Below are 13,194 nucleotides of genomic sequence, written 5' to 3' on the forward strand. Positions count from 1 at the left end.
TTTCCCGATCTGAGATTTTTACTATTTGTTTGGTGTTTACTGAACAGAGCATCATGGCAGATTCTAGACAGTCAGGATGAGACATTATAGATTCAACAACTTGATTTAACAGATACCAGTGACTCTACTTTACAACCTTAAGACCAGAACTACTGGATTTATTTGTTAAGACTCAGACACGTACAGAAGTGTAAAGTTGAAGTGTTTTTATTTGAATGTTTTAGAGTTGGAGCCTAATGTGCATGTTTTTGCGGATGTGGGAGGAAACCTGAGCACCAGGAGAAAACCCACATAGACACGGGGAGAACATGCAAACTCCACACAGACACACCTCCACCTTTGTGGGTGGAGGCATGTCTGTGAGTGTCCGTGCTGTCCTGTGAAACCCCAATCCTCCCATCCTGAATTCCCTGTGTGGGGATTCAGGATGGAAGGATTGGGGTTCACAACCCCCCTTCTTCTGAGGTAGACAGAGGTAGACAGAGGAAGGCGGGGGGGGTGATGAGGGCAGCACGGAGACTCACAGACATGCCTCCATCCACACAGGTGGAGGCAGTCCTCCCATCCTGAATTCCCTGTGTGGGGATTCAGGATGGGAGGACTGGGGTTCACCCCCCCCCCCCCCCCTCCTCTGTCTACCTCAGAGGAAGGAGGGTGGGGGTGTGGGGGGGTTCTGGAGGGATGGGGTAGAGGATGTGTGGTGGGTAGAGAAAGGGAGGGGTTGGGGTAGACAGAGAAAGGGCAGGGTAATGGGGGGTTAGGGGATGTGTGGTTGGGAGAGGGAGGGGCTGAGGGTGAGGGAAGAAGGGGGTGAGGATTCGTAAAGGGAGTGTGAAGAGGGTAAGGGATAGAGAGGATGGGTGGAGAGGAGAGTTGAACGAGGGAGTAAAGGAGGGGTGGGGAGGAGGGTGGAGGGAAGGAGGGGGTGAGGCAGAGGAGGGGTAAAGGTTAAAAGGAGGGTGGGGAGGGTAAGGAACACAGAAGAAAGGTAGAGGGGGAGGGAAGGAGGGGGTGAGGTTGAAGTTTTGGTGGTGAAGTAAAAAGAGGGAGTAAAGGAGGTGGAGATGGATGGTGAGGTTGGGGGTTTGAAGGTCAGGTGGGGAGGTGAAGGGGACGGAGGAGGAAGCTACTATCCAGTAACTTCCTCCTCCACTTTACTGTTGCTGTCACACTGCTGTTTCTTGTGCCTCCAGCTCCAGATTCCCTTCTCCTCCCTTTCTTTCTTCTTCTGGTCCTCTTTGTCCTGTTGCTCTTTCAGTTTATTCTCCATCTTCTCTCTTCTTCTTGTCTCCGCCTGTGTCTGTGCAGCCACGTCCTCTGACTTCTTCTTAAAGTGAAACCAGGAACGTTTCCTCTTCTCCTGCAGTTTGAGGCAGTGCTGCTCCAGTTCTGTCTTTTCCTCTTCCAGGTTTTTCTTCTCCACCATCAGTTCTGTCTGTTCTTCAGACAGCTTTTTATTCTTCTCGTCCAGTTCCTTGTTTTCTTTCACCAGTTCAGTCTTCTCCTCCCTGAGTTTGTTCTTCTCATTCTTCAGTTCTGTCTTTTCCTCCATCAGTTTGTTCTTCTCTTTCTCCAGTTCTGCCTTTTCCTCCATCAGTTTGTTCTTCTCATTCTCCAGTTCTGTCTTTTCCTCCATCAGTTTGTTCTTCTCTTTCTCCAGTTCTGCCTTTTCCTCCATCAGTTTGTTCTTCTCTTTCTCCAATTCAGTCTTTTTCCTCCATCAGCTTCCTGTTCTCTTCCTGCAGTCTCCTCTTGTCGTCCTCCAGTTGTTTAACAGTTGTCTGCCAGCTCTCGTGTTTCTCTGCGAGCTCCTTGCTGACCTCTTCCTGCAGACTGCTGTATGTTGTCTGCCAGTTTTTCTCGTTGGCGCTGTTATCTGCTTCTTTCTGTTGCACCTTCTCAGAGAGACTCTCTTTGTCTTTGTTTAGCTGGAAGTTTTCACTTTCCTTCTGGTGCAGCTCCTCTCCCAGCTCCTTTATCTTCTGCTGGAGGTCATTGATCATGGTCGACTTATTCTCTACCACTGCTCTGATCTCTAGAAGCTGTTCTTGTTGTTTTAACACTTCTTGCAGCTGTGGTCCCAGTCTGTCTCGCACCTCCTTGTGCTTCAGCTCCATGACCTCTCTCTCCTCATCCTTCTTCTCCAGAAGGCGATTGAGTTGGGAGATTTGTGACTCGTTACTTTCGTTGGTCTCCTGGAACTTCTGACGTTCCTCGTTAAGCTCCTTGTCCTTGGCCTCCAGCAGTGCCTTCAGGTTTTGAATTTCCTGAGTAGTGGTGTTCTGTGCCGTGAGGTCTAGCTGACTCTGTAGATAGTCGTTATGCAGACTAGCATTGGACAGGCAGCATCTCAGACGGTGCACTTCCTCGTACGGGTTCTCTGCTGGTCTGCCATTATATGGGTAGTTCTGGGGAGTGGCGTCTGCATAGCTCCCACTGTATGCCGGGGCCTCTGCATACTGGGTCCTCTGCATGCTAGTGCCTCTATATGCTGGTGCTACTGCATACTGGGTCCTCTGTTTGCTGGTTCCTCTGTATGCTGGCACCTTTGCATACTGGGTCCTCGGTGCGCTGGGGCTTCTGGATGCCTGTGCCTGTGTGATGCTGGGGCATCTTGATGCTAGGGCCTCTGGATGCCTGCCCCTCTGTATGCTGATGCCTTTGTTTGCTGGGGCCTCTGGATCCCTGTGCCTTTGTTTGCTGGGGCATCTGGACGCTGGGGCCTGTGGATGCTGGGGCCTTTGTACGCTGGGGTCTTTCAGCCATGGCTCTAATTAGTGCTGCTGGTACTCTGGAACTAACTGCAGTTTTCTGTAGTTTTTCAGAGTTGAAAATCCTTGCAGTGGATTCTGAAACACGATTCTTTCTGTAGAAACTCGAACTAGATTTTGAAAGACGAACTAGATTCTTTGTGTCTGGACTGAGCTGATCTGAGCTTTGTTCCAAGTTCTAGAATGATGTCGTCTGTGACATCACTTCTTTTGATCATTCAGAAGCCACTCCCACAGCATCAAACGTCACCTGCATTGTTTTTGTTTAAAAAAAACATAAATTGATAAATTTTTTACACAATAAGAAACAATATCCCAGAACACTTTTCTTTCCTCCACTAAGAAAGTGAATAACATGAATATTCCTATTCAGTCTAAGTCTAGTCCTGATAAAGCTGATAAAGAAATAAAGTATCCACAGAAATCTTAAATGTCCAGGTCTAGGTGACTATTAACACCACCTGTAATTTTCAATTTAGTTGTAATTTTGTTTTCGTTTTTTTTATATATATATAGCTTCAAATAACAACAAAAATCATCTCAAGGCACTTGAAGCTTCAAGACCTTACAAAATATAACTGTATTCAGAATTTAAGTTGTGTTTGTTGATTATATTTTTATTAAGTGCTTCATTTTAAAGTAACTTTTATTTTGAAGTCTCAGTTCACGTAACAAAGTCCTGTTGGCCTGCCCTCAGCACAGAGACCTTTAAGTAACAATCATGGTGTGCATGGATATTACATGCTCCAATAAAGAATTTAAGCTTGTTGAAACTTCCAGACTGTAAAGAGTTAAAAGTGCCCTATGAACATCTGAAGACTATGCTCTCTTTTAGCATGCAGTCAACGAGGTAGTCATTTCTTTTCTTTATTTTTCTTCCTCTGTATACTTGGTAAAATATTTTTCACTGTGCAGTGCTTGCTATTATTTATGTTATATTATTATGGTCTATAATTTCTTGTCAATATTGTCTGGGATTTGGAGTGAAGTCTTCAAATAAACCAACTGCTAGAGAGCCACTTGTGCCTGCCTGTGCTTTAGGGGAATTACACTAACTATAAGGTTTCTCAAAAAGGAAAGTGCAAAAGTCACAAAACAGTGGTTATTTAACAAATATTGATTAAACCTACTCAGATCAGTTAGTTATCATTCCTGTAGATTATGAATATTAATATAAAGATTATATTAATATTATAGGACATACTACTAATCTTATCCTGAGCACATGCTCTTCACTCTCTCCATTACCTGCTCTTTTTTTCTTTCAGTCTCCTCATGTAACCCCCAGTCTCTTCCCATCCTGAAGCTGGCCTTTGGTTGATGCCGTCTTTTCATTTTTATCTGTATGAAGACAGTAAAGAAAGTAGTTTTGGTCTTGAAAAACTTCTACAAATAAAATATGCTCTATTTGTTATTTTACATCACAACAGGCAAATACTCAAACCACATATCTACTGTGGTAGTTCTGTCTTGGTTTCACACCACAAACGAGAAGCATCAGTTCACTTAAACTCAGAACAAGGTTTTATTTTCAGATGGTTTGCTTTTCACACAGAGTTTGATTTAACAGCTTTCACACCAGCCCCAAAAACTGAGGAATCACACTGGACTTTGGTTTGTTTTTCCAAACAGTACTTTAGGACATGGTTTATAGTAATAGGTCTAACCCTAACAAACCCAAGCACAGAGCCAGGATAACAGGAGTGGCTAAGAGAACTCTGTCAATGTCCTTGAGTAGTCCAGTCAGAGCCCAGACCTTAACTTGATTGAACAACTGTGAAGGGATCTGAAAATGGCTGTGTACCAACGCTCCCCATCCAACCTGATGTAGCTTGAGAGGTACTGCAAGAAGAATGGGAGAAACTGCCAAAAGATAGGTGTGCCAAGCTTTTAACATCATACAATAAAAAAATATTGGTCATAAAATCAAATTGGTCATAAAATACCAAATCGCAAAAAATGCATGTTTATTATGTGTAATAAACATGCATGTTATTTTTGGTATACTGTATATTGTAATTTATTCTGCAGTGCTACTATATGCAGTAGTCTATAGTGTATACTCTTGTATTTATAAAAACATAACTGTTACTAGTTTATATATAATCAAGAATTACACATATGCATTTAATTATGTTTCTTAAAATGATAAAAGTCACATTGATTAAACAGATAAGACACTATCAAAGTGGAAGTGACACAAACAAAATTTATCATATTGTAGCAACCCAGAGGTGGGGCACATTGTTCTTTTGGTGTTTGATGCTGCTGTTCCAGTTCCTGTTGTTATGTGTTGTGTGGTTCTTTTGATTGGTGCTTTTATTTTGTAGTGTACATAGTTGAGTGACGTTAGGTGTACTTCCGGGGGGAGAGGAACGAGGGGACCAGGGAGAAAGAGGCGGGAGATGCAGTGATTCCGGGGTGAATGAATGCTGAACTGAGACATGCAGCTAACATGAAAGATTACAATATCCAAACAGGAGCTTTGGCACAGCCTTTTAAAGAAAAATAGAAAGAAATGTGCATAGATTGAAACAGTGTCTTACTGCAGAGTTGATGGCAGAATTAAAGCAACTCATGCACATTTTGCTTCAAACCGACTGACAAGCTATCAGGACAGCCGTGCTATACTAGCATTAGCTAGCGTTAGCTATTTAACTCACCAGTGGCTTATCGAAAACGCTACAGATTATTACTGTCAGCGTCTGTTCGTCTACGCTAACTTTAACGTTATATTAGTTCTATTTCTAATGACAAAAACATTAAAATAAAGTACTCACCAGATATTTAGCTACAGCTACACAGGAGCAGGAGAGAGAGACACAGGGCGACTCGACAATGACTCTGAAAAATATTTGTTTTAAGTGGGGAAAAAGATTAACATACATACACATAACAGGATTTTAGCAAGTACTTTTTATTTGGAAATTACAACGATATTTTAGATATCTAATGTTAAAACTTACCTTAAAACAAAATGATCTTTTATTAAAGATGGAGGACAGTTTGATTTTGCTGTATTTATGTTTCCACTAATATTTTCCCAGAATGCATTGGAAGGCAGACTGATCTCTCCTTCAGCTGTCAGTGAATCATTACATAATGTCCATATTCATGTGAATTAGAGCACTCTCTCCAACAACAACACGTTTATGTAACCAGGTGGAAAAAATGTGTGTTTATTCTGTCATTAAATCCTGGAAATAGGATGTAGCGACCATGACAGTTTTACTGGAGAGTTTGAAACAGCAGAGGGCGCAGTCTGGCTGGTTGTCATGGTGGTGCGGTCCTCGGGGTCAAAGGTTAAAAATACAGGAGATAACTGGTTGTACTGTCATGCTAGAGAGCTGTTTGCTAATAGATGGTGAGATTATAACTGGAATATCTCTTTATTTAAATATACTGTAGCAAAACATACAAATGTATAGGTGAGGAGGAAGCTGATGTAATATGACATGTTCGTGTTTTGTGTTATTTTGGGTTCAGGATTGTGGATGCTTACGGAATGTAATTCCGCCTGTGCACCACAAAATTGACCATCTGTGTGCTTGGTAGGAAAGGATATGCTTTCGTTGTGTTTTTATGCACTTTATTTGACATATTTGTGCATTTTGAACATACTGTAATTGTTGTTTTCTTCAGAGGTGCCACTGCCGTATTTTCCTTGGGTACTATAATGTTTTGGGCCGCAGACTTAACGTTATATTTCACCAGACGAAGAAAAGACCCCACGGATATAAACTTTAAAGCTTCAAATGTTGGTAGCAGGAGTGGGTCTTCCTCATTTTCCGACCAAATCTGCGTGGTGTGCACAGTAAAGTAGCTCTAAACAACACGGCAGTGGTGAAGTTCCCGGTGCTGCCGCGTCAGACGGTGCAGAGGAACAAGGAGATCTCCAGGGGGCGCTGTTGTCTTCGTGCGGTGAGGTCGACGAGCCAGCTGGTGGAGGAGGGGACGTTAAAGGGGACTGCAGGATGGTGTGGACATCAACAAGTGTGTCCTTTCAACTATAAAGTGTTCTAAGTGATCGGAAATTGGATAAGAAATGTACTGTGTTGGACCCTAAGAGAAATACTGCTAAAAACAGAATGTCAATCCAAGGTGAAGGTAGTGTAATAGGAGAGCAGGACAGTGTGGGGAGTAACCCAGATACTGGCTCTGAGGATGAAGTCCCAACAGTTGATGTACAAAGACAGATCAGTGAGTTAGCTAGAAAACAGAAAGAAGTCATGGCTGCTGCTGTATCATCATTGAACACTGTACCTACAAGATCATATGTCTGTGTGCCCAGGGGACATCACATTTTTCCATTCAGTGGAGATATGGATAAGGATGGCGGAGGAGTTCCTAGTAGTGATGGGCGATACCACAAAATGTGGTATTGATCCGATACCAAGTAACTACAGGGCCAGTATCAACGATACCGATACTTTTTTGCACCTTAAAGGAAAATCATGATTGCACTGTGTTGATTAAAATCTTTATTGAAACGGCAAATTGAATAATGCTCGTGAACATAAATACTTGCTTAAATGGTAATAATACAATGATAATAAATTAGATCAATAAGTAAATTAAATACAAATATGCAAAATATCTATTTTGAATTATAATAAAATAATTAAGAGCATTAAACAAAGCAGTAAATATCAGTAAATAACAGTAAAACATCACCAACACTAGCAGCAGCAACTTCATCCTCCTATTTTTTTCAAATGCTTTATTTTCACATCAGATAATGTACAACAGCTAGATAAGGTAAACTATCATTTAGCAGCGAGATAACATCATTCATTAAAGTTTAGATTGATTTATAGGAAAATCAATGAATAATAAATTAGATCAATAAGTAAATTAAATACAAATATGCAGGTATCAAACTGTTCCAAGATATTTTTTTTGCCACTTTACTGAGCAATGGAAGCACTGCCTCATTATTTCTCCACCGTAGCAAAGGGTCTTCACTCCTTGAGGTTACGTTTTCCTCCATAAATCTGTCCATCTCAATGTATGCATTTGTGTTTGCACTATGATTTCCCTGAGAAGTCATCATACACCTATCGTACTCCTCCCATAACACTGTCTTTGATGCTGCCTTCAGTGTTTGAGGTGGGTGATCACTGGCAAGGCAGTTTCCAGGGAGGCAGTGGCAGTTGTTAGAGAAACAGGGGGGTCGCTGCTTGTTGCTTGTCCATCGTAAGTGCCCAACGCTAAATTCCTTCTTGTCTCAACTGCTTGGATTAGTCTGTGTTCAGGCAACTGCAGCTGACATTGCAATTCTTTAAGCTTGTCAGATGCTTTTGTGCTCTGGTGGAAAAACTTAACAATCAAACCACATTACTGTGAACGATAGAAAGAGTAGAGTGATAGTTTGTCATCAGGTCACAACCGATGTAATGTCGAGTTTTCATTGCTTGTGAGAAACAAGGCTACCTTGAGGATGCTATGCAGGTTCTAGCTGAGCACGGAAAGGTTAGTGCTACAGGCCTAGCTGAGAAAGGTTTCTCACTTGATGATGTTTTGAGAATTCTTGCAGAGAAAGACAAAATTATTGCTGAACTAACCAAGGCAGTGAAGGATTTGACTACATATAATCAAAACCTAGAGTAGTTAGTAGACCCAAGACACTATCAGTGTTTACAGGTGATGGTAAACCAATATGCTTCAGATGTCAGACAGAAGGTCACATTGCACAACAGTGCCCATAGAAGACGCTTAAAGATGCAGAGGGGTCTTGTGTTTCGAGTCAGTCGGGGAATGGGAACCCCTGGTTGCAGTGAGTCGGGCAATGCAGGGACAGATGTTAGACTCAACCAAACCTGAAGTTACCGGAGATCAAGTGTGTGAACATGCAATAGGTCAATGTGCCAACTTGTTGTTTACTGGACACAGGAAGTCAAGTTAGCACAATCACAGATAAGTTTTTCAGGAAGCATTTGTTGGCCGATGATGATGCTGTGCTCGCTTCTTCTAGCTGACTCAGGGTCACTGGTGAAAATGGGCTTGAAATCCCATAACAGGTCTATGTGGAACTAGAAGTCGAGACAATGGGCTTGAAAATCCCCAGTGTTGACTGCAAATTGCAACATGTACTGCTGAAAGAAAATCCATGGCCAGGATTGCAGGTAGAAATAAGATGCGTATACCAGCAGCATCAATTGCAATAGTCATGGTTAAGGGCCACCTGTCAGCTGCAGGCAAAGATGCACAACTACTGATTGAGCCAGCAAATACACCATTACCACCAGGTGTGGCTGTCGTCCCAACACTTGTCCCAACCAAAGCCACAGCCACCTAGTACAGATTGTGAATTTCTCACAGGAGATGTCTGGTTGTGTCCCAGGACCAGACTAGGTATCATCTCTACTGTTGAGTGAGGTGAAAGTAACCAGCACTGTCGTATTTCTGCAGATGTCGAACAGGTTTCTGTGGATACCAGAAATGAACCGATTGACAAAGCACAAATCAAAGCTGTTTAAAAAGGGACATAATCCAGGAAAGTGAGAGTTTTTATTCATCCCCTGTAGCTCCTTATGTGTGGACTCTGCAGGTATCCTCGGCCTGGAGCTGTATGTCTCCAGAATCCAGTTGACCTGCCCAATGTTCTTGCTGCTTGTTGTTGTTTTTGTTGGCTGCTGTTCTTTTCTCTCTTCTCTTTCCACATGACAGGCATAAGACCGCCTTCGGGCTTTTCCAGTGTTTGTGCATGCCGAAGGGTGTCTGCAATGGTCCTGCAACCTTTCAGAGGTTGGTGCAGGCCACTATGAATGACCTGACCTTTGAGATAATGCTAGTGTTTCTTGATGACAATCTAGTATACTCCCCATCCTTTCAGTCCCATCTGGAAAAGCTTGATTCAATTCAATTCAGTTTTATTTGTATAGCGCCAATTCACAACATAAGTTATCTCAAGGCATCAAGTTGTTTCAATTTCTGCAATCTGAGCTAACAGAGAGGAGTTATTCTTGGAGCACTGAGCAGTGTCCGCAGGTTATTTTATAAAATGTGCAGTTTAGGGCTCAAAACATACTTTTCATAATAATCCTAACTATAATATTTTATTTAGTATACTTTCTTTTTTCTTTTGTTTTGTCTTTCTCAGTTTATTTAAATGCAACTTAATTTAAAGTGTAGTGTTTGTATCCATGTTATGTGCTTGCAGTCTTCCACTGTACTTTCCTGTATGGTTGGTGTGTTACTGCATGTCTACCTGTTGTGTGGATGGTGGAATAGTGTGACATCGTTGGGGTGTTGCAACATCTTCATGCAGTGTTTGCATTTGAATATTCACTGACAGTAATGCTACATGATACAGTTAGAGCACTAGATTCAGCATTGTGTGACTGTCTTTTTTTTCTGTCAACTAGCAGATCTTCATTGAAGTCATGTATTTATTTATGTTCAATCACCACTAAAGCCAGTTTAGTTAGTTAGTTTAGCTCCGTTGGTGCGCCCACACACAAGCATGAATCCCCCCATTGTGGTGGCTGCTGCTGTGTCTCTGCACATAATAGTGGGATGTGGTATCATTGCTCATGCTTGGACTGGTTGCTACACATTGTATGTTTGCCATGTTATTATTACTATTATTTCTGATTTCTGTATCATTAATGTTAATTAATGGTTAATCTCATTACTATACTGTCTATTATTATTCACTATTACTGTCATTGTTATACTATACTGTACTGTCATTACTATACAATAATAAGGTGGTTATTGCTAGTTTTTGTTACGATGATTGATTATGTATTAACTTATTACTCTTTTTTTCTTTTTTACCTAGGTTTTTTTTCCTCACCCTTATTGTCCCCCTCTGTCTCACCCCTCTCCCCCTCCTCTCTCTGTCCCCTCTGTCACCTGTCCAATACAGAAGCTGGTAATATATATGTACACTGGACCATATTTAAAAAAAATACAACTCACCAATCAAGAAGAAAGTAAACTCCACCCTACAACTGGATAAAAACACATACTACACTTGAAGAAGCAAAACTGTCCAGCACAACAAAGCGTCCCAGTACTCCATGTTCCATGCTGCACAGGACAGGACACGGTTAAAAAAAAAAAAAAAAAACACCTTCAGAAACAATGTCACACTAATAGACTGGGCTGTTTTCCAGCTTGCTATAATGCTGGTTACTTTTTGTGTCATGTTAGGAAATGACTCTAGAATTGCACCAATAACTTGTTGTTATTGAAGTTTCAAATGTTTTGATTATATCAAATAATATTAAGTACATAAATGTAAGTCTATCCACTTCTCATCTAAACCTCTCATCCAGTTAAGGGTCGTGGCAGTGATGGAACTGATTCTATGTTTCCCTTTGTTGAATCAACTGTAAACAAGTCATCTGAAACATGATAAAATGCTCCAACCAGACTCTGGTGTCAGGAGCCACTGATCTCCTTAAATGTGAAAAGTATTATCAGTATGTATGTATTTTACTGTGGGGGGGTGTGATGGCCACACAATTGAACTGTGGGTAATCCTCAGGTAGTGGTTTGGATTTCTATACTTTAACCACCATATTAAGTTTATACATTTAGTAGGTAAAGAAATTTAATGTACTTTATTTAGTTTGGTTGTTGGTACATTAGTTTCTATTTGTAGCGTGCACATTTAGTTATCGTCTGTACTCTCATACTAATGTTTAACAATTCTTGCCTTTGTTAATTTATATTTTTATTGAGTTGCCAGTGCTGACGTTGCCAAAACTAGTTGCTGCTGCTGCTGCTGCTGGTCGTCCTCTCAGGCCGGGACAAAGGAAGAAAACAGACCATAGTCTACCACCTGTGAGGGGGACTTTAGTTTGGCATGTTGTGGACTATGTTAATCTATGTCAATATTAGTCCTTTGTGGAGGGGGTTATTTTTAATTAATTGATTCATTATCTCCAATTGGAAAGACTGACCGTGATGTTGTACTGGTTTGAAGTTGTGTTAGTACTAGTTGTTTGTAGTTACCCCCTGTGTGTCAAATGGTCTGATCAGCCATTCTATATGTTTCCTTGTGTGTTCATTTCAGGAGGTCAGTTGGTTTTTGTTAGTCGGTTTATTCAGTTGAACTGAAGTTTGTCTAGTCTACTTTGTAGAGTTTGGTTTCTCTAGTTGACCTCTTTTATGGTTTCTTAAATATGTTGTGTCATTTTCCTTTCACGTTTTTGGATAAATAAACGCTTTTTGGACAATCCACCTGTGTAAAGCGCTTTGAGTCCCAGTTGGTGATTTTTAAGTGATTTTCTTGGATCACAACGTTTGACTCTGGTGTTTTAAGGAGAGAAGGGGTGTTGCACTGTGTGTTAAGTGTCATTTTTTAGAGAGTGTTCAAAGAATTAGGACCAAAAATGAAGCCAAGACACCAACAAATGAGTTGAGAGATTTTAATAGACTCTAAATGGAAAAGGATGGAGTGGGAATTTTGTAAGAGGACAGAAAGTTGTTTTCTACAGGACTGGTTTGAAATTTTCAAACTCCATCCATAAATTCTTAGCTGAATATAAACATGTGTTTAGTGCAGGTACTTACTGTTACTAAGAACAAGTGATCCCATGACTAATCTCTGTACAGACAGGGACGGCCTGAGATTTTTCCTCAGCAGTGTCTCTCAGCAAAAAGTCACTGCCAGCTTATTTTATAAGTGCTTTAAAACTGGTCAGAAGTAGTAAGTGAAGTTATAGTATGTATATAATTAACAACAGAGGGAGTAAAACCACTTTTTGAATGTGGAGTGAGATTTCACATGGTAGATCCTACAGACACCTTAGTCACAGCCTCTAAATATTCTTAGTGTAGATGAATAGAAACAGAGGTCCTATTAGACATATGAACAAACCAGTGCTGTCATACTGTTCTAATTTCGGATTTCAAACCTAAGCTAAATGAGACATCTGATGAGTGTCTTCACTCCACATGGACCACACTGCTATGCTGCCTAAAACACCTGTCAGAGCCTGTCCATGACGTTGATCAGCTGCGGAAATACGTATGTGAGTGGCGTCATTGGCTGGAGCAGCCAGTCACCACTCACTCACTGACTCACATTACAAAACAGCACAGATTGAATTGTTCCGTGTTTATTTTATTTTCTATTCAGGTTGGATTTTCTGTGCGCGGAGGCCGTGTCAGCGGTTCACACACGTGCAGCTTAGAGGGAACTAACTGAATCCAGGTAATGGTGTCAGGTAAATCACGACAGCGTGGAGACTAATTCTCTGGTGGCTTAAGAAACCATTTCAAATAGTTGTGGGACTCCATTCTGAAATAGATGTAAATGGGAAGTTGGATATGATTTGATATTAAATAAAGAATAGGTTGATTAATAATTTAATTTTAAAGCAAAACCAGTGTCTTCCCCCTTCAGGGAGGAACAGGTAGGTGGAACCTTTGAGTGCTGTGATAACACATCCACTGTTGCACTAAG

The sequence above is a fragment of the Anabas testudineus genome, chromosome 1, assembly GCF_900324465.2.
Source record: "Anabas testudineus chromosome 1, fAnaTes1.2, whole genome shotgun sequence".
In the NCBI taxonomy this organism is placed as follows: Eukaryota; Metazoa; Chordata; class Actinopteri; order Anabantiformes; family Anabantidae; genus Anabas; species Anabas testudineus.